Source organism: Athene noctua, chromosome 20, assembly GCF_965140245.1.
Source record: "Athene noctua chromosome 20, bAthNoc1.hap1.1, whole genome shotgun sequence".
NCBI classification, from domain to species: Eukaryota; Metazoa; Chordata; class Aves; order Strigiformes; family Strigidae; genus Athene; species Athene noctua.
Window position 1 is genome coordinate 7,832,473 of NC_134056.1, and position 18,942 is coordinate 7,851,414.

Genomic DNA, 18,942 nt, shown 5'->3' on the forward strand with positions numbered 1-18,942 from the left:
GAAGGAAGAGAACTGTGGGAAGAAGGACTCTTACTTTTTGTAAGGAAAAAGCATCTGCCAGCACTTTAATCCAGGATGATCAGTTCTCCTGGGCTGAGAGGGAGCTGCTTCTGGTGTGCAAAGCTGGTGTGTACAGACAAAAGTGCTTTCAAATATTTTTTGAAGAGCCCTGAAGAGAAATGTGATTTTTTTGTGAAACTCCTGAGAGTTTTTAAGCATGGATTTGTTTGGGTAAATTGTGAGTGAGTGCCCTCCTGTGAGCACATGGGAACGGCTGTTTAATTGGTCTACACCTGGTGTTGATTATGATGCTGCCTTTTTTTTTTTTTTTTTCTAATTCCCTTCACTGTATCTCATTTTGATCAGCTTCACTGCTGAACCCCACAACTTGGGTTTGGTTAAGCATAAAGTGTGCTGGGAAAGTTATGAAAAGGTCTCCCCACCTTGATGTAATTCAGTGTTAAAAAGTGAAGGCACAAATAGTTCAGCCTGGTTGGGAAGTTGTTGATTTGACTCTGAGAGGGGCAGAGGATCTTGCTGTATCTAAGGGTGTACTTTCTAACCGACTTCCCCTCCACTCACTGTTAGGTGCGTAACATTATTTAGGTGAAAACAAACCATGTCCCTTGTTGTTGGTCATCACTGGTTACCGTGGCAGGTAAAGGCCTGGCACAACATGCTGTACAAAGGCATAAAGGCTGAACCTTGCTGCATTACAGCCCTGTCTTGCCTGCCCATTAATTGCCTCACAGGCAACTAACTGGGCCTTGATGTGCCTCAGTCAAACTGTGCAAGTCCTAAGCCATGGTCTGGACCAGTTCTATCAGCGTAAATGCAGAGGGTGCTTTTCTTTTTTAATTTCAGTCAGGTCTCTGGGTGCTCACCTGAGAATCAAAACCCATCTCATGTCTAAAATGGGAAGCTCCAGCTCTGGAATTGTCTTTAGTTGGCTCCCAACTGTCTATCTGCAGAGGCAGAAAGAATAGACTTACACTTGACATTGCCTGGGTGTGAACTGAAAGGAGGGAAAGAAGTACTAGCAGCTTCTTCAAATATTGTCATTTCATTTTTTCCAGGACTGTAGAGCTAAAATAATCTGGCTTTGAATTTGAATAGAAACTGAAAAGCAGGAGAATTTGGGAAGGGGTGGTACTCATGCAAGGCATTAGCTGTTAAATTATAGCCTTGCTATGAAAAGCAGTTGTGTGTCTGTGTAAGTGTGCAGAGAGAGGTTAGAGTGGGGAGGGGGTGTGGGCATGAAAATACATTTGATTTAATACACAGATTTTGCTCAGTCGTTTGGAGACCACTTTTGGTGCAAGAAAAAAAGAAATTTTCAAGGTCTGGATTCTGCATAATATTTCAGGATTAAGCAAACAAACAAACAAAACCCCCCCAACCCAACACCAGTTCTCTGAGTAAGTACCCTTCTCTTGGGCTGCTTTGTTATTTTTAAATCTAAAGCCTTTCTTTTCACACAGCTCCAATCTTTATTAAAAAGATGAAACATCTGGAAGTGTGTGTTTGTGCTTATATAGGGATCCTCCGCACCAAGCCTATGTCTCCTCTGTGCTCATTAACTGGCTGCAGATTCTAAATTAGGGTTGTGACTGGAGCTGAGATGTGGGGAAGAACCCACCTGGCAGGCAAGACTTATGATTTATTTTTCTTAAAGCCCTCAAAGTTTACTCAGCCAGTGAAATAACAAACCTAATTTCTTGAGCTGAAATGTTAAAAGGAGAGAGAGAGAGGAAAAAAAAAAAAAAAAAAAAGTGAGTGGAGGAAAGCAGAGAAGGAAAGAGGAGGGAAGAAAAGAAAGGAGAAAATAGAAGGATTGGCTCAGTCTGCTTTTCTGGCTTTGCTGCTTGTTAGATAGCACATGGAAGAACGGTGCCTTATATTAGTCAGACACAGCCCCGTGTCCTGGGGGAGTCTCTTTAGCGTCTCATCATGGGTCATTAATTGCAAGACATCTTGTAGTGCTCACAGTCCCCGTCTGTATCCGCGGTGGATTTGACGGCCCTAATTCCAAGCACACAGCTGGGACGCAGCTTCTCTAAGTGAAATTTGCCATGATATGAGATAGAAATATTGTGGACACAGCAATTAGGTGGACCTGTCATCTGCCAGTTCATCAGATAAAGCCACCAGTTGAACTGCTCACGGTGTATACAGCAGCCATGTGATCCTCTCCTATGTCCCTTCTCACTCTCCTGATCCTCCTGACCCAGTGCAGATGGAAACTCTGATGCTTATTACTCCAAGCATTAACTTTTTCTTTATTGTGACTGTTTTCTTTTGCCTTATTCATTTTGTTTGGGTCTGAGAATAAGTTTTGTTCCAGTCTAGTAATAGCCTACAGCCACGAGCCGGGGAGTTGATATTTCAGAGAGATAAAAAACCAGAGCAGAAGAAAATATGTGAAAAATCACAATGACAGGGTTTCTGCTGGTAGCTTGTGATACAGAGAAATGAAGTCCCAGTCCAACATGCTTTGGCAGCTGAGAAAATGCTAGTGCCTGCATTGTCTATCTGGCAGACAGGCAGGCAGAGGGGGTGAGCTGGTTTGGGAATCGGGTATAGAAAACACTTGCAGGAAGCTGTACAACACAAGCAAATCTAAATTTTCAAGCAAACGCTCAAGTCAGTCTCCAGTGTAGTATAGCTGTGGGTCTTATACAGTTTTCTCTTCCTCTTTAACCTGGCGAGGCCTACAAATGCAAATAGGGAAGGTTGTTTTCATCTAGTCTGGAAAATACATAGGTCCCACGGTGTTTGACTTTGTCAGCTCAGTGGCAATGAAGAGCGCAGAAAATGTTGATATACTTGTTCCTGTGAATTTGCAGGACCTGTAAACTATGCACAGTCTTCCTCTGTGGAGTTCAGTCTACACAGCGAGTTCTGGTGTGGATTGTGCTGTGCCATGGCTAGCTCACAGCAGCATCTGTGTATTCTGAAAACTTGTCTTCGCACATCTTAGAGAGGCGCAATGCTCTGCCAGGCTCCAGCAAACTGAAGGTCAGAAAAGTTCCCTGTGGACAATGCTGATAAAATCCTGCTCTTGCAGACAGGCAGTACCAGGGAAGATTGGACTGGGGGATTAAAACCTCATTTCTGTTCCATCTCTTTTGGCAATCCCATTTCCCAACTCACAAATCGCTTTTGTTCACTGCTTGTCCCTGGCATGTGGTGTTGTCCATACGCAGATACCAGCAACACACTGGCAGACTGTCCTCCCACATTTAGCCCTACCATCCTGGAGAAGGATTTATCCCCACTCTCAGGTGTGTAGAAGAAACATCACTTCAGGTGCACATATGCCTAAGGCTGGTGAAAGGTGGGTGGTCAACACAATATTGCATTTAGACATATACCTCCACCATAATGGCACAGCAGTTCCCCTCTTGCTGTATGGCTGAGAGGTGGAAGAACTGCCTGTGAGCAGCAATGAAGTTCTTTCTCCCTCTTTGGAATTTGTGCTTTTCATGGAGGTGATCAGACAGAAATATCAAACAAATCTTGCTGATGCAGGTCAGAAACGCAACTGATTTTAGGCTGACCCACAAACAGCTGTCTCCTAGAAGCTTGTCTTAGGAGTGACCTAGGCTAGATCTGAACTTGTGGTCAAGTCAAAGGAGCCTCAGCCCATTATCAAACCACTGAGCTCACAGCTCTTGATATGCAATAAATCCTCGGCATCAATTAGCCCCAACCTCTCTGTATTTCTCCTGTCCATAAGAACTAACCACATATCTGTCTCCCCCTCAGTTGCATGTGGTATATTTTGGGCACCAGAAACTATTTGTGAAGAGCAGTGACTGCATGGCTATAATAAACACGCTGCCACGTTGATGATTTATTGAAGTCCCACCAGCACCCAATTATGTAAATCCGATTATCTGTTGAGGAGGCTTTGCTGAAACAGCTTGTAGTTGTAACACTTTAATTTTTTTTTTTTTTTTGAAATGGGAAAATTTAGTTTAAAGTGACTTTCCAGAGTGGAATACAACTGGCTCACTTGCATGTGGCTCTGGAAGGTGGGTTTGTATTCTTTAACGATAATACCTTTATCTCTTTCCCTTCACACACAAGCTGAGGCTGGTGGGGGACTGTTGATTCATACCTTGACAGCGTGGCACAGTTGAATGAATGCAGGTGGGAATAACAGACCCACTGCTGACAACAGACCCTGGCAGAGGTTCTGGGGTGGTTCTTTGGCACAGATAACTTGCTCTGCTGCTGTTACAAGGATTTTGCAATACTGACAGAGGGTAAACTTAAGGTATTGCCACAGGTAAGCTTATGGGAACCTTAAGTCATGCTGCTAGCTCACAGTGGTGGCTAGATGTGCTGAGCTGTTTAATGTGAAGCAAAGCAGTAAAGTCAAAGAGCATAGAGATGGTTTAATTACAAAATAATAACACATTTATGGGAAAATTAAAGCCCTGTTGCTGCAGAATTCCTGGCTTCAGCAGATGTCATAGTGTTGTGCAGCTGTGAACCTGAAGAATGGGTTTCTTGATGAGCACCTGGGCGGAACAAGGCATCCACATGCCCCTGAAAGTGAGATCTTCACCCCACACCTAACAAAATGGAAGATGAAAGTGCGAGCGTCCCTCCCCATTTTTCACCTGCACAGCTGCTAAGCAGATCCCAGCCAAGCTTCTGTACTTGCTCCTTTGTGTTCATATCTCAACTAGAACCTTTTGTCCAGACTTTCCTAGAGGCAGAATTTGACTGAAGGAGGTGGCACTTATACTTGGAGAAACATGAGCACTGCAGGGGTGTGAGGAGGTAGAAAGCTGTGCCTGCACCCACTCCTCCCCTCTAAATAAGCAGCACCTCATGCAAGTAACAGCCCGAGCTTTGAGGCAGAGGTGTTTTCCTGGAGGTGGTACATCTTGAACACTTCACGACATGTGTCAGCAACCCACAAAGATAAAGCGATGGTCTCTGAGCCCCACTGGAGGCTGGGCTTGCCTACTCCAGGCAGTGAGGCAGGCGAGCAGATGGGAGAGAGCCAGGAGGCAGCCCAGTCCATGTGTACAGACACCCAAGAGGCTCTTTTTTTGGGAAGGATAGATAACAGCCTACACTGGATCATCTGGATGCTTGGGTTTCAGGAGTTTGCACTCTCAGGAGACTGCCTTGCTGAGATGCAGTTGCGTGTGCACGTGAGATAAGGCTTGCAGCAAATTTTACATATGAGTATTTTATTTTATTTGACTTCTCTAAAGCAGAGGGAAAGTGTTAGACATCCCCACTGTTCCTGCTAGCTCTTAAAAAATCTATCAGCCGTACTGACAGCAGGGGACAAGCCAACTTTCAGCACCCCACGAACCCGCCGACACGTTTTGGAGGCCCCGGTGCTCCTAGGGAAGGCACGTTGGTTTGGTTAGCACAGAAGAGGTAGGTTGGTCTTGCTGCCACTCAGGGCTGCACTGAGCCATAATCTCCGTTATTACACTACTGCTGGGAACGTGGCATGCAGCCCTTTCCCCCCCTCCCCATTTCCCCTTCTGTGTGGATTTACATCCCATGTGAGCAGGGAGAAAAGAAAGGATTTATTGTTTGTGAGCATTAAAAGCAGATGTTTCAGGCAAAAAGGGAAAAAGAAAGGATCAATTAACATGTAGCAAAGGGACAAAAGATAACAACAGACAGAGGAAACCTGAAGCCATTCAGCTTGTTCCAGAATGGCTGAACACCTCTACCCCAGCCTGCTCCGTGCGCCGCCGGGATGTACCCCCCATTCCTGTGTGACAGAGGCTCTGCTCATGCCTGTTCCTTCCTCCCCTCTCTCCAGAGCTCGGTGGGAGCAGAGGGAGAAGCGGCTCATTTCAAAGTGCTGGGGGACGGAGAGAGAGAGAGAGAGAGATGCATTTGCTGCCAGCAGCCCCATCTCATCAATTTAATCAAGAACACACCGGCACTTTGTCTCCCTCCCATTGTGGTCCCTGCGCAGCTGGTGATGGGGAAGGGGTGAGGGTGAACCCTGGGAGACCCGCCAGCCACCCCGGACAGCGTGTCCTGCTCCTGCCCATGCCAAAAAAGGATTTTCTGTTGATATTGCTGACAGCGGGAGCTGGACTTGGCTTTCTCATCTCTCCTCTGCTCCTCAACCTGTGATAAATCTTTCAGTCTGTTGAATCCTGCTCACCTGTTCGAGCCTGCTCCGGGATGAGACCTGCTGCTGTTTCCTGCCTATGCTAAAACCTTTCAGGGCATTTGAATTCATCTTTGGGATTTGAGCTGATCAAGATTTTTCAGGGTCTTTTAAAAGAAAATAAGAAGAAACCCAGCCTATTTATTAAAAAAATAGGGTATTTTTAATTAAAAGCAAGTGTTTTATTAAAATATTCATTCTCCCCCCAAACCTTTGAATTGTAAACATTTTCCAAATGTATGCTGCCATATTTTGTTTACTAGCACCTGTGTTTACAGTAGATGTTTTCATTAAAATATTTCACCATAAGTTTCTGGGGGAGGAAAAAAAAAAAAAAAAACACCCGAAAAAAATTAGTCTATTTTTAACCTTTCAGGTTGAAAACAGTTTCGGATTGTTGTGTGAAATTAATTTCAGGATTTTTTAATCAGCTGTAAACAGGTGGAGAAACAACCATGGGACACCAGAAAATGGCAACAATACAATTGTCAGCCTGGATCAGACTGTGACTATGGCTATCAGCCTATGACTGTGGTTAATGGCAGATGCTTCTAAAGAAGATATAAGCACTGCACAACAAACAGATGTAGGATAATCCATCTCCCCCTCCCTCCCACTTATTCTCTAATACACACTGTTTTCTAAGAGAATTGTGTGAAGTCTCTTCCAAGGGTTTGTAGCATTAACTGCTCTAATTCTGGGCGTTCTCCTTAGCCAAGTGAGTGGCCGGTCCCCAGGCAATCTTCTGAAAGTCTTATTCTCAGAGTTTTTCTCTGGCAGTGAAACAAACGGTGAAGAAATAGTTCCTTTTATCAGTTTTGAATTTGCTGCTTAATATCCCATTGACTGTCTCTTTGTTCTCCTGTCATGAGACAGAGAGAGCAGAGCTCCCAGCCCACCCTCTACAGCCTGTTTGTCATTTCATACAATTTTCCTATATTTCTTTTGCATTTGTCCCTGCACTGAACTGAGTATCTTCTCAGGTGGGAATTTCCTCAGATTCCTTTAATGAACTCTATTTTGCAGTGTCCATTCTCAGCTGGGGTGAGCAGCACTGCACACAGTACTCCAGAGGTTGCATCATTGGTTCAACTCCTGGAAGAAAAAGGGTTTATACATTAATATCTACTGAAATTCTTCTACATCCAGCTTCCAGGGCTTTGGTTTTTGAGTTGTTTGTTTGTAATGGCTTTGAATAAAGAACCGAGGTCTTACACTGAACGTTGCATCGCTGCTGACCAAGGCAAGGCCAGAGCAGGGGGCAGGCTGCCGGCAGCTCTTCTTGTGCTGCCCCATCTCTGATCTCTTTGTGGTTGTGCTTACCTGGGAGCTCACAGACCCTGCTCCATATGTGTGTACCACATTGTTGCTCCTTGCACAGAGGGGATGGAGCCTGCCCAACCCTTGCTAGTATGAATTTTCACAAGTGGTGGGGTCGTAGGCAATGATGCAGCTTGGCACTCATGCCCTGCAGTTTGAAACCCAAGAAGAGATGTTTGGGTCTTGTGTGAGACAGACCAGAGAAACGCCATGTAGAGTTCATAAGGTTTCTGAGTGACAGATGAATATCTTGGTCCAGTTTGCTGAACAAACATGAAACAGCCCCACAGCAGTGTTTTCACTAGGAAGACGGGTTCATCTCTCTGCTGTTTACCCTGCTGGCACTCTCTGGGCTGCTGAAGGCTAGAAGTAAGTGAAGAAGTGAATAATATGAGGAAGATCAAAGTATGTGAAACAAATTAATGACAGTTTTGAATAAGAAAGAGCTTTAAGAATGCAGTAAATGTTGTGCGGTATGTGGAGGGAGTTGTAACAGAGATAAAGCAGGCCCTTTAATAAAGTAAAAAAGGAGTAAAATCAATGATGGATGAGGTACAAAATAACACAGCTCAGCTACTGGACTCGTCTTTTCAAACTAGCCCTTCACAGAAAAGCATAAAATACTGGGGCAAACAATTAGGAAGTAATGAAGACCTTGTCAATAGAGCTGTTGATAATGAACAGATAAAATGGATACTTAAATTGAATACAGTGGAATTCCTTTTTACTGATCACTCCTTCTAGAGATTATTTAGCTCTCTGGATCAAATCTTCCTTTCAGAAGCCAGTTCCCATTTGTGTTGATATGTTTGCTTCTTGCTTAGACTGCTCAGCAGGGTTTTGGTCATGAGAATTAGACTGAAAAGGTATTCTCCGATTTTATTTGATGTTTTCCAAGGTGGAAAAAAACTTTGTGCTCTTGAGGGTCCGTAAATCTCTGCACCAGTTTAATGAAGTGTTGGCTCGAGCCATTTATAATTTCACTTATCTATTGTGGCATTAAAATGCTCAGCAGAACTAACCTCATTCTCCCAAGATGCAGATTCTGGTTTTACACATATGCCTGATTTGGAAAGCTTACAGTTTCATGGGTCTCACGTGGTAAGAATTCAGTCTTAATAATCATCACCCATTGAAGTCAATGGGAGAGTTTCCAGTGAAGATAATGGCAAGTAGTTTAGCCTCTGCAGCATCAGATTTTAAAACAAATATTTAAAACAGTGTTCACCCTTTATGGGCACAACAGAGAATCTAGGTGAGCAATAGTCCTGTGCCTCAAAGGAGATATGATTTACTGACATTGCTAAAAAATTAAAAATCATGAAGATTTTATAAGAGAAATTGGGAAACTTTTTTGTCTGAATGGTTTGTAACTGTTTCACTGATTTTAAACAGTGAGATCAAAATTAGGTCCCATAGGTGGTATTACTCTTAAAAGGAGGAAACGAGAGAAACTGGCAGTTACTTCTGAGTCTGACCAATTTTTGTTCCTACAGATGAGCAGGAAAAACACTTGAGTCTTCACTCTCCCTTGGCTTCATACATGACTTTAGGCAAATAACATCCCATTGGGTGTGCAAAGCAGCACTTGATTACTCGGTAAGGGGGTCCAAATCAATGTGAGGTCAGGGATAAGATCCTTCCGGAAATGAATGTGGGAGGAGACAGCGTTTATTTGGGTTTCCACAAGACATGTCAGACACACCTCACAAAAAATTCTCCAAAGCATGATGGGTATTGACAGAGATGGAAAATTGCCAGCCAGACAACAAAGGAAGAGTAAGAAATCACTGGCACAGTAAGCAGGGTTGAAAACACTGTCCAGCAGAATGCCAAAAAGGATCAATATTAGCACCATTTTTACTCCGCATCAATCTTAATGACGAGAGGGAAGGCATAAATAAGGTGTTAATTCCATTGCAGATTATACTCCAGGGGAGTGACTGCAAACACTGGAGACAATGAAATAACCCGAATGTACTGAAATGGTCAGAAGTATGGGCTAATGAAAAGCTGGAAGTGACCATGCTCAGACTGGATTTCCGCAGCCTGTTTTTCCTTCACTTGTGCTGGTGTGAATCATTAGAGAAGTGAATTGAGTTGTGCTCTGTAAAACTATCAGGCCTACCAAATCTCCTGCATAAACCTATTAAATTCAACATGATCATGAAGTTACTTATCATTAATTTCTGGACTGGGTTAAAATGAATGAATAATAAAGACAATTCACTATACCTAAGGATAAATAATCTAAACCAGAGGAAGCCCAGATTCAAGATTCTGCCTGTTCAATTCCTGCTACAGAATTGTACTCGAATGAAGGTGAGCACAAGCAGTGAGCTGTGGGCTGGTTTTGAACAATGAATCATAAGCAAGCATGCAAAAATCATAAAACAAGAGTACCCAATCCTTCCCTCTTCCCTTACAGTGGATGTAGAGCATACCACAATCGTATTTCCACCTATAAAAATATTTCTTAAAATTGGTATTAAAATATTTCATTGTTTATTAACAGCACGAAAATTCAACAAAAAATAGTGCCTGTGATTTGTTAGCAATATTTATCTACTTTGTTCCTACACAGCATATCTGAGAGATATTTCACAGTCTTCTTTATAATGGTGATGCTAGAGATATAAACTGCGTTAATAGAAAAAAATGCATAATAGCAATACAAAAAGGGCTGATTATTAATAAAACACTGTCAGATTAACTAACAGTAAAGTAAAGCCTATCTAGTAAGTGCTTGAGAGATAATTCTTCATTCCAAAGTGGTATTTTAGAGTTATGCACTAATAAAAAATTGCTTTAAACTTTCTATGAGATTAAAACTGAATAGTTTTTAAAATTGCTGGTAAAAATTCAAGTTAAAAGGAAGTGCTAAATAATAGACAGCAGTGTTAAAATCACATTATGGGCAGATCACATTTCAAAGAAAGGGTGCTTTTTATGTTTTCAAGTGGCAAATAGCATCTGATATTGCAGTGTGTTCCTTGTTGGCTAAACAGCCTTTCACCTGCGTGCTGACAATTTTAAGTTTTAGTCAGGGTCTGGTCTACCGCCAAATGAAGGCCATGGGGCTTTCACATGCACGGCAAAATATGGTGTGGGTGCATTTAGATGATCAGTGATACAGAGAAATTATTATTTGTTTTGAAATTTATTTACTTATTTACTTACAGAAATCTTCTTAGCAACTTATTTATTTATAGCAAGTTATAGTATTACTTATAGTATTTTTTAAATATTGCTAGGAATCGTGCTTGCCCGGACTGTTCTGTGGAATTTTACCAAGGACTACTGTGATCATCAAAACAAAGCAGTTCACTGTGAAAATCTACCAAGGACTACAATGTTCAGCAAAATATTATGCTTTTGCCCCTGAGTAACAGGTATCCTAACTCGTTGGAATCTTAGAAATGAGTAAAGATAGCCATATACAGATGGTAGAAGTTCTATTGGTTCTCTTAGGTAAGATAGAAGGAATAAACCCTCTGAAAAACACTCTTGTTATTCAAGAAATTGGCCAAGAGAATCTGCTCATGCTCCAAAGTGAGAAAGACTACGAGCCTTCCTCCCAAAGACCCCCGAAGACACCCACCAGGAGGCAATGGGCAGGCGCAAAGATGACATAAACTGTTGACATCAGCCTTTCTAACTAACCCAGCCTTACTCATGCATATGTATGTTTGTGTTCTGTAATCCAATGAATATGGATATCCACACTCTATGAGTTTTTGGTAAAATGTGCGGTGGGTGTGCAAGCTTTGTGGAGAGATCCCCTTGCACCCAGCACCGGAGTAAACTTACCTGCTGTATAACACTATTCGAGTTGCAGTCTTTTTTCCGTGAATCATCATGAAGTCTAAGCAACCACTGTCTCAGGAAAATACAAGTCCAGAGAGCTGATTGGGCTAGAAACAGGCTCCTGGCCAAGTTGCACTCCCTTCTTCACAACAACCCAGGACACGATGTAGAAATGGGTGTTAAAAGCAATGGCACGTAAGATGGGAGAGAGACGGTATCTGAGCCCCCACAGTTCAGAACGTGGATGCTCCAGATCCGACACTTTAATCTCATATTAATATTATGAAGCATCCATGTGAAGAAGTACTGAGTATGTCTGTGAATTCAGTGGTGTATTTACACAGGTAAGTACAGCTTTGCTACTGGAAAATTACAGTTTATACATACATTGTCCCTCAGTGAAATAACTAACAGACAACCCATGCAGGAATCTGGGCTGTGAAAAATGCAAAGAACTTTCTTGTTTCGGTCTGCAACTACAAGTTACAATAATATAAATAATAATAGTAAACAGTAAAGAGAAGAATTTGAGAGCCAAAGGGTAGGGACAGTTGAAATAACTATAATAAATCATTCTGGGCTATAACTGAATGAAGAAAACCTGAAGATGATTATTGGCAAACACCTTACATGGGAGCATTTTTTCCTGTATGAATGAGCTGATGGAGGGAAATGTAGTTCTGATAGCTGATGCCAGTGAAAGTAGAGGATGTAAAACTGTAGGCAATTGACCTGCCATGGCAAGAGGATGACCAGAGGAGTACTGATCCAGGATAAAAAAGGAGGAAACTTACCTTTTTCAAATTCCTACCCCGGACTATTTTGTAAGCCCGATGCAAAATGTGAAACATTTTACTTGGTACCACCAGTAATGCTGCTGGAGAATTTTCACACAAAAGCTGTCAGTGCTCATTACTGGTTTCTGCTTCTCAGAGTTTACAAGGTAAAAACTCCCCCCAAATCAAGAAACTCTCTCTTCCTACCTCCTACCTTCCATTAAAACCAACCATCAAAACCCTACAGCATTTATAGGCTCTGAATCTGATTCATCATCTGAATTTGGAGAAGTATATAATTTTTAAAGGTATATATTTAGTTGTCTTGTGCCTGGGGACATTCCTGGTTGATAAAGATGCTCAGAAAGCCTATTCCAGCTTTAAGAAAGTTTTTGATTAGAGATGCATATGACCCACTCTTTAGTTGTTTCATGCTAAATGAGACCATTTGATCGTCCAGCCCAGTATGTCACTTGTCTGCTGAAAGCCAGGGGGTCCTGAAACTTTTGGCCATACAGGCAGTATGTTGAGTCGATGCTGTGACCTGAGGTACGGCTCAGTACCTGACAGCAACCATCTAGCTTCCAGTTGCAAAAGGCCATGCAGAGGTGCCATTAGCTACCTTAGCTCAGAAGTAGTAGGTAGGCTGCTAGTGGGATTGATAGCTTTCTCCTGCCACAAACTTTTTTTTCTTAGAAAAACACACATCAGACATTTGGTTCTCTCCTCAAAACATGGTCCTGTTACATCACAAGCACCCAACACTGGGACAAATATTGTCACTAGACATTGTGGTGAGGGATGTATCCTGCCCTTTGCCCTGAGGCAGTGGAATGGAGGCGTTCTCTACACTGAAAGGTGAGAAAAACCTAAAAACCCATCAGCCCTTACCACATTTGTTCCCCTTGGCAGTTTCAGAAAAAGTTCGTGAATACAACTTGTTTTGGAAACTTGTGTTTTGCTGCCCCAAGGTACTCAATGTTTCTTAGGCACAGTCCCAGAAGATTCAATAACAATAGACTGAAAGAGATGGAGTTAGAGGAAAAATAAAACAACCAGGTAGGTAGAAGGATGATGGGAGTGGAGAGACGAGTCTCTGTTTTGCCTAGTATTCTGTATTTCTTGTTGCTGGAGTTCCAGCGAGGAAGTATTAATAATAAATAAAAAGAATTGTGAAGGTTATCAACACTGACCCTTTCCCACTTTCAAGTAGATCTCTAGTTCTTTTTATTGATTATACACAAACTTTATCACATACAGACCAGTTCTCTTCGGCCTTTCAAGGAAGACTGTATCTTGAGCAACCCAGGCCAGAAACTGCTCATTTCCCCCCACTCTTCACTCTTATTTCTAAGAAATAAAAAGCTTCTGGAGTTCTGGGAAAAGTGGCACCAAAATTGCATGTTTTTGTCTTTTCAATTTGCTGGTTGACCACTGGGCTTTTGATATAATTTTAACATGAGAGACATCCTGTTGAACATTTTATGATGCTGTTCCTGCAACAAGCATGAGTCCATCATTTTTGTGCCTGGCTCAGGGACCTGGTCATGAGACTTCACCTACAGAGCAAATAGCTGACAACCAGATTATTTGCAAATCATTGTTAAAGAGAATGCAAATATCATTTACTGCATATGATACTGTATTCAGTACCACATGCAGGCACTATCCCTGTCTCCTTTTGTATAATTTTAAATTAGCCAGAATCTCAAATGAAAGGATGTTGAAGATCAAAGCCAACTCCTAAAGTGGTAGAACAATGCAATGAGCTATTCTGTTTTGCTTCTCCTCTGGCTTTAATTTCAAGAAGCAAGAGGACAGCATGGAAGCAATTGCTTACTTCGTTTGTAATATGAATGCAACATCATGAAAAGTGCCAGACCAAGAACTCATAAAGAAGCCTTTCAGAGTGATCTGGATTCTTCCCCGCAAGAGGAAGGGAAAGGCAAGTTTTGAATGCTGTGTGGTAAACTAAATCTCATTTCTGAAGTCATGAATTTTGAAAATGAACTTGCTAAGTATCCAAAAGGAGAAAAAGACTAAGATTTTATTATATTATAACCTCGCCAAATGGATACTTACAGACTGGAGGGGATATGTATGTGTGGGAGAAGAAATAATGGATTACAGCATCATATGTCCTAAATATTTGCAATTGTTTCTCCTATCAAATCATTGATACCCGGTACAGCAAGTTCTCCCCTACAGCCACAGCCTCTCCTATATTTATGTCACCTCACACATTGTTGCTGGGAGGAAGAAAACAATCTTAAATTGCTTCCAGCCAGGTTTCTGGTACCCTCAGGCTGGGTGGTGTGTCTCTATCGGAGGCATGAAGCAGTGGATGTGTCACACACTGTAATATTTGGGCTATTGTTGAGATGAAATACCATGCCCTGCTCTAAATGCTTCACCAGCGAGAACCTATTCCTTAGCTAAGAGAGATCCTGTAGCATCAGAGGGAAAGATGCTGGTGTGACACAACACAGCCTTGAAATGTGTTAGGAGAAATCCAATATTACAGAATTTATATCTGAAAAGTTTATCTTGTATTCTTCCCCCTTAGATGCCTTTCTATATTTCAGGCCTGTTGAATCGATGGAACCAAGGGGCAGTTTGTCGTAGCACCCTGTAGGATGATATTAAATTCTTGCTTTATTGCTAATATCAGCAACTTTTTTAGACTGAGACAAGAAAGAAAGACAGAAAGAGAGAAAGGAAGAGTGTGGGAGAGAGATAGAAGCCACAAGATGTATTGCTTATATCTCTGAAGTCTTAACTAGGGAAAAAAGGCAAAGTCCTGTTCCATAAAGCTTAAAAACAGATGATGTCCCCATTCTCTAGCTCTGTAGCAGTCCTTTAAGAGCCACAGCTAGACTGATAGCAAAAAGAAATGTTAATTATGCTGTGCCAGGGTAGTCCCGTGTGTGGCTCACAAAGGCCCTTTGAGCAGAAGCCAAGTGCTTTCTGAGTCATGCTTTGCCATTCTCACACTATCCCATCACTGAAATCTGTTGCCTGGGTCCCTCATTGTTGCGGAGCAAAACATCCAGCTCACTGACTGTTGTTATCACAACATTCTGGGCCCTGATGTGTCTATGCTATGCACAGATGCTATTTCTAAGCTTCACGGGCATTCTGCAAACCCCTTACAGCCACGGCTCCCACAGCACGCTGGTAGGGAAAGGAGACGTGGCCTCGCTCTACACACCTGGACGGTTTCACCGAAAATCAGGGAGATTACTAGTGTGGAAAAGGGTGCTCTTGGCTGCTGTGGGCAGAGGCATGACGGGTTGTGTTGCCCACAGCCCTTTTAACCCACCATCCTAACTCCTGCTAAAGAGCTGGCTCAGTGCCAGTGAGACCTGGTTCCCTAAGCACTCCAGGATTTCCCATTTCCTCTCTGCCAGGGGATTAATAGCATTTCCCTGTTGTGAAACCATTGCCAGAGTAAGGGTTAAACGTGAGGATGCCAGGTACCACAGAAGTGAAAGTCCTATCAAAAGCTCCGATTTCTCAGTAGCTCTGTCTCAAACCCAGGACCAGCCCACCACAACTACCTCCCTTACAGTCAGTATTGAAAATGACCTGGTATTGATTTATCCTGCAGAATTATAATCATAAAATGTAAGAACGAGTTGGCAATTAACGCCTGGAGTTAATTTATCGCTGGCATAAGCAGGATTGACTCCTGAATCCCACAGAGAGGCTTCCATTTACATCTGTGATGAATTTGGCCCACCAAGCAAGCCTGACTAACTTCTGGTCTCTCTGTGATCTCAATCATTGACAGCAGCAAGATGGTTATTATGCAGTACATATCCGATCTGCTTTCATGGCAGTTGCATGGCAATTAGAATAATTTTGTGTAAAAGGTTTCCTCAGAGATGGCATCGAGGCACAGTCTGGTTGAAATGGACGCAAACTTTGCTGGATATAGAATTAATATTAAGCATGATGATAAAACCCAAGGCTTCACTGGGTTTTTTTAATTGCTCTTGGAGCCCTAAGAAATATTTTTTCCCCTGGTTAGAACCACAATAATATTTCATTCCCACTGCTTACCCTAAAAAATGGATTTCCTTTCCCTTCTCAGTTGGTGATTTGTTTTGCATTAATGCCTTTCATAACTCATACGTTTCGCCATTAAAAATTAATGCTTGGTGCTGACATAAACAAATGAAATTTGTATTATTAATGTTTTACATAGGTAAGACTTTGTAATAACAGATTCATCATAACAGACTGTTTTAATTAAAAGACTTGCTCATTCCCTAAACTGATTTCAGACATAATTTTGGGCATTGGGAAGAAAGTCTTGTACAACTGCCTGGAGAGGAGTGATCAATAAGACCTCACAAGCCATTTTTATAAGTTTGCACCTGAGTTCAGACAAGGGATCTGCTGTCTAGATTATATTCAGTGAGAACAGCAAGGGGGAAAGACAGCAGTGATGGCTTTTGCCATGGTGCAGCTTCAGGCCTCTACATCCGTTAAAGATTCTACCTGAGCTCCAGCTAGATGTTGTATATTTTTTTGCTCCATGGGAGCACACTGAAGGTGAATAGAACACCTGAGTGGTGAGACTGCACTAAGGGGTTGGCTTCAGGTCTTTGGACCCTTTTCATTTGTCTGCAAAACCATGTGCCTCTCAGGATAAATCTCACAAGAAAAGTTTGGAGGATGATCTCCAAGCTGGCCTTAGGGAGTACAGATCTAACTCTGTAGAGATGTAGTTGTTACTACTTTTATGGTATAGTACAAAGCTTCTGGTACATCCACAGCCCAGGTAAAGACCTACTCTCCACTACTTCACTACCAAATTAGGAGAAGCAACGAGCTCAGTTATAACCTGCCGTAGTTTAGTTTCTCTTACAGAATAGTGCAGACTTGAAGTTCATGTTAATTATGTCAAGCAAACTTTTATTTGAAAAATTTACATTAAAAATTTGCTTCTGGTTCTGAGGGTAACAGTGTTGACTATCCAAGAAAGAAAACCTGGCTACTAGCTGCAAGGCTGCAGGTGATGTCTCCATAATATGTCTGTGTGATATATTCCTAGGCAAATGAAGATCTGATTGAGAATAACGCAGTTTAAACTCCATTACAAAGCAGTGGTAATTGTGCCAGGAGACAGGGCTGCAGACCTACAAAATCCATAAAAAGAAATTCAAACACGTTAAAGCATGGAGATGGACAGGTGCAGAAGAGAATGAAAATAGGAGCACACTTTATAGCAGAACTGGGAGCAGTGGTACAAAGCGTGCTAATGACAGGGAACAGGGTGATGGGAAAACATCAAGGGGGGGAATTTCTAAAACCCAGTGTACTTGCCTTACTCTTCCCCTCTTGAAATCAATGGAAATGTGCAGTTCAGTTTTTCTATACTAGTGAGTTCAAGGGGAGCTGAATTAAGCCAGGGCGCTTTTAAGTCACCCACCCTCCATATCTGTAAAGAACAATTGGAAGAGTGAAGAGCTAAGAATTGAAACCATTGTAAAAAAGCTGGCCCTAGAAAATGGTTCTGGGAAGCCAGGAGTGCTAAAAGGAAAAAGAGAAAGATGATAAGAAGAGACTATCTGTATTGGACATCAGGAGCTTATAAAAGGCTGCGGGATGTAAAATGGCATCACTCTGGAAAAGACACGAAAGTGATGAAGTGAAGAGCAGAGCTATATGACATGCTCATTAATGGGCAAGATGACTTAGGCTGTTTGGTTACCTAGAAGCAGTTGATAAAACTTCCCTCTTCACCCCCTATGGCTCCCACTATGACCAGTGCAGCCCCACACAAACCAGTGGAGATGGATCCAGGAAAAAAAAAAAAAGGTATTGCAGAATGGAAAAGGAGGTTTATGTGTGTCTAACATGGGGTGGGAATACAGATGTGTACAGACCAGAGGTGTGTCTCTATCTCTGGGTCTGACTCTTACTGTTGGCATCAAGAAGTTTAAGTGCAGCCCTTTGATGTATGTGCGCTGTAGAGAGTTTTACGTTGCAAGGGGCAACTTCCACTAAAATAAGGTTAAATGTACTTTTTGCACCTTTTACAACCGTGTGTTGCAGCTCTGCAGCTGCGTGTCTAGCATGAGATTGCAGCCATTTCTGCAGTCTTTGTGCTGCTGAACCTATTTAATTAGACGGAATTGAATTGAATCTGCTAAGCAGTTATTGTCAAGACTGCTTTCAGCGCACGGATACATTGTTCAGGAACCCACAGGAGTGCTGTGCTGGACATGGGAACACTGTGCCTTCAGTTGAACCCCAGCCAGCTCCAGAAAGCAATGGCAAAATAAGACAGAGATTTCAGGCACTAATCTTAAGTCAAAAGTTTAAAAAAAAGAGGCTTATTTGCCCAGCTCAATGATCATGTAAAAGGGAGTATGATCCACTTCTGCCCGAGGTGGATAAGGAAATCTGGTATTGCCTGGCATGGTTTCTCCTAGATTTCAGGGCCTCAAAACAAGCTCTCCAGAGGACATTGCAACAGGAGGGGACATGCTGCCCCCCACGAGGAACCCAGGCTGGCCCTGCTAAGGACGAGCTGCCAGACAGGAACAGGGGTTGAACGGCGTGCTGTGCGGCAGCCACAGCTTCATTTATTTGATAGGGCTGTGCCAAGGCAGAGCGAATGTTCATTTTCCTAACTTTGCATCAATAATTAATCAAAACTGGTTTTACATAAGCCTGAACATAAAATTATTAGCTCCTGGAGGTTCTTCCAGCAGTTACAGCAAGACCTCTGTCAGCAGCTTCAGAATTGATGTGCTTTAAAAGGAGAGGAACATTGATAAATACTCATTTCTTACCCCTGCTGTTGCTCACTCAATCAGCTCTCACCTTTCATTCTCTTTCCCTCTTGTGTTTGGAGGG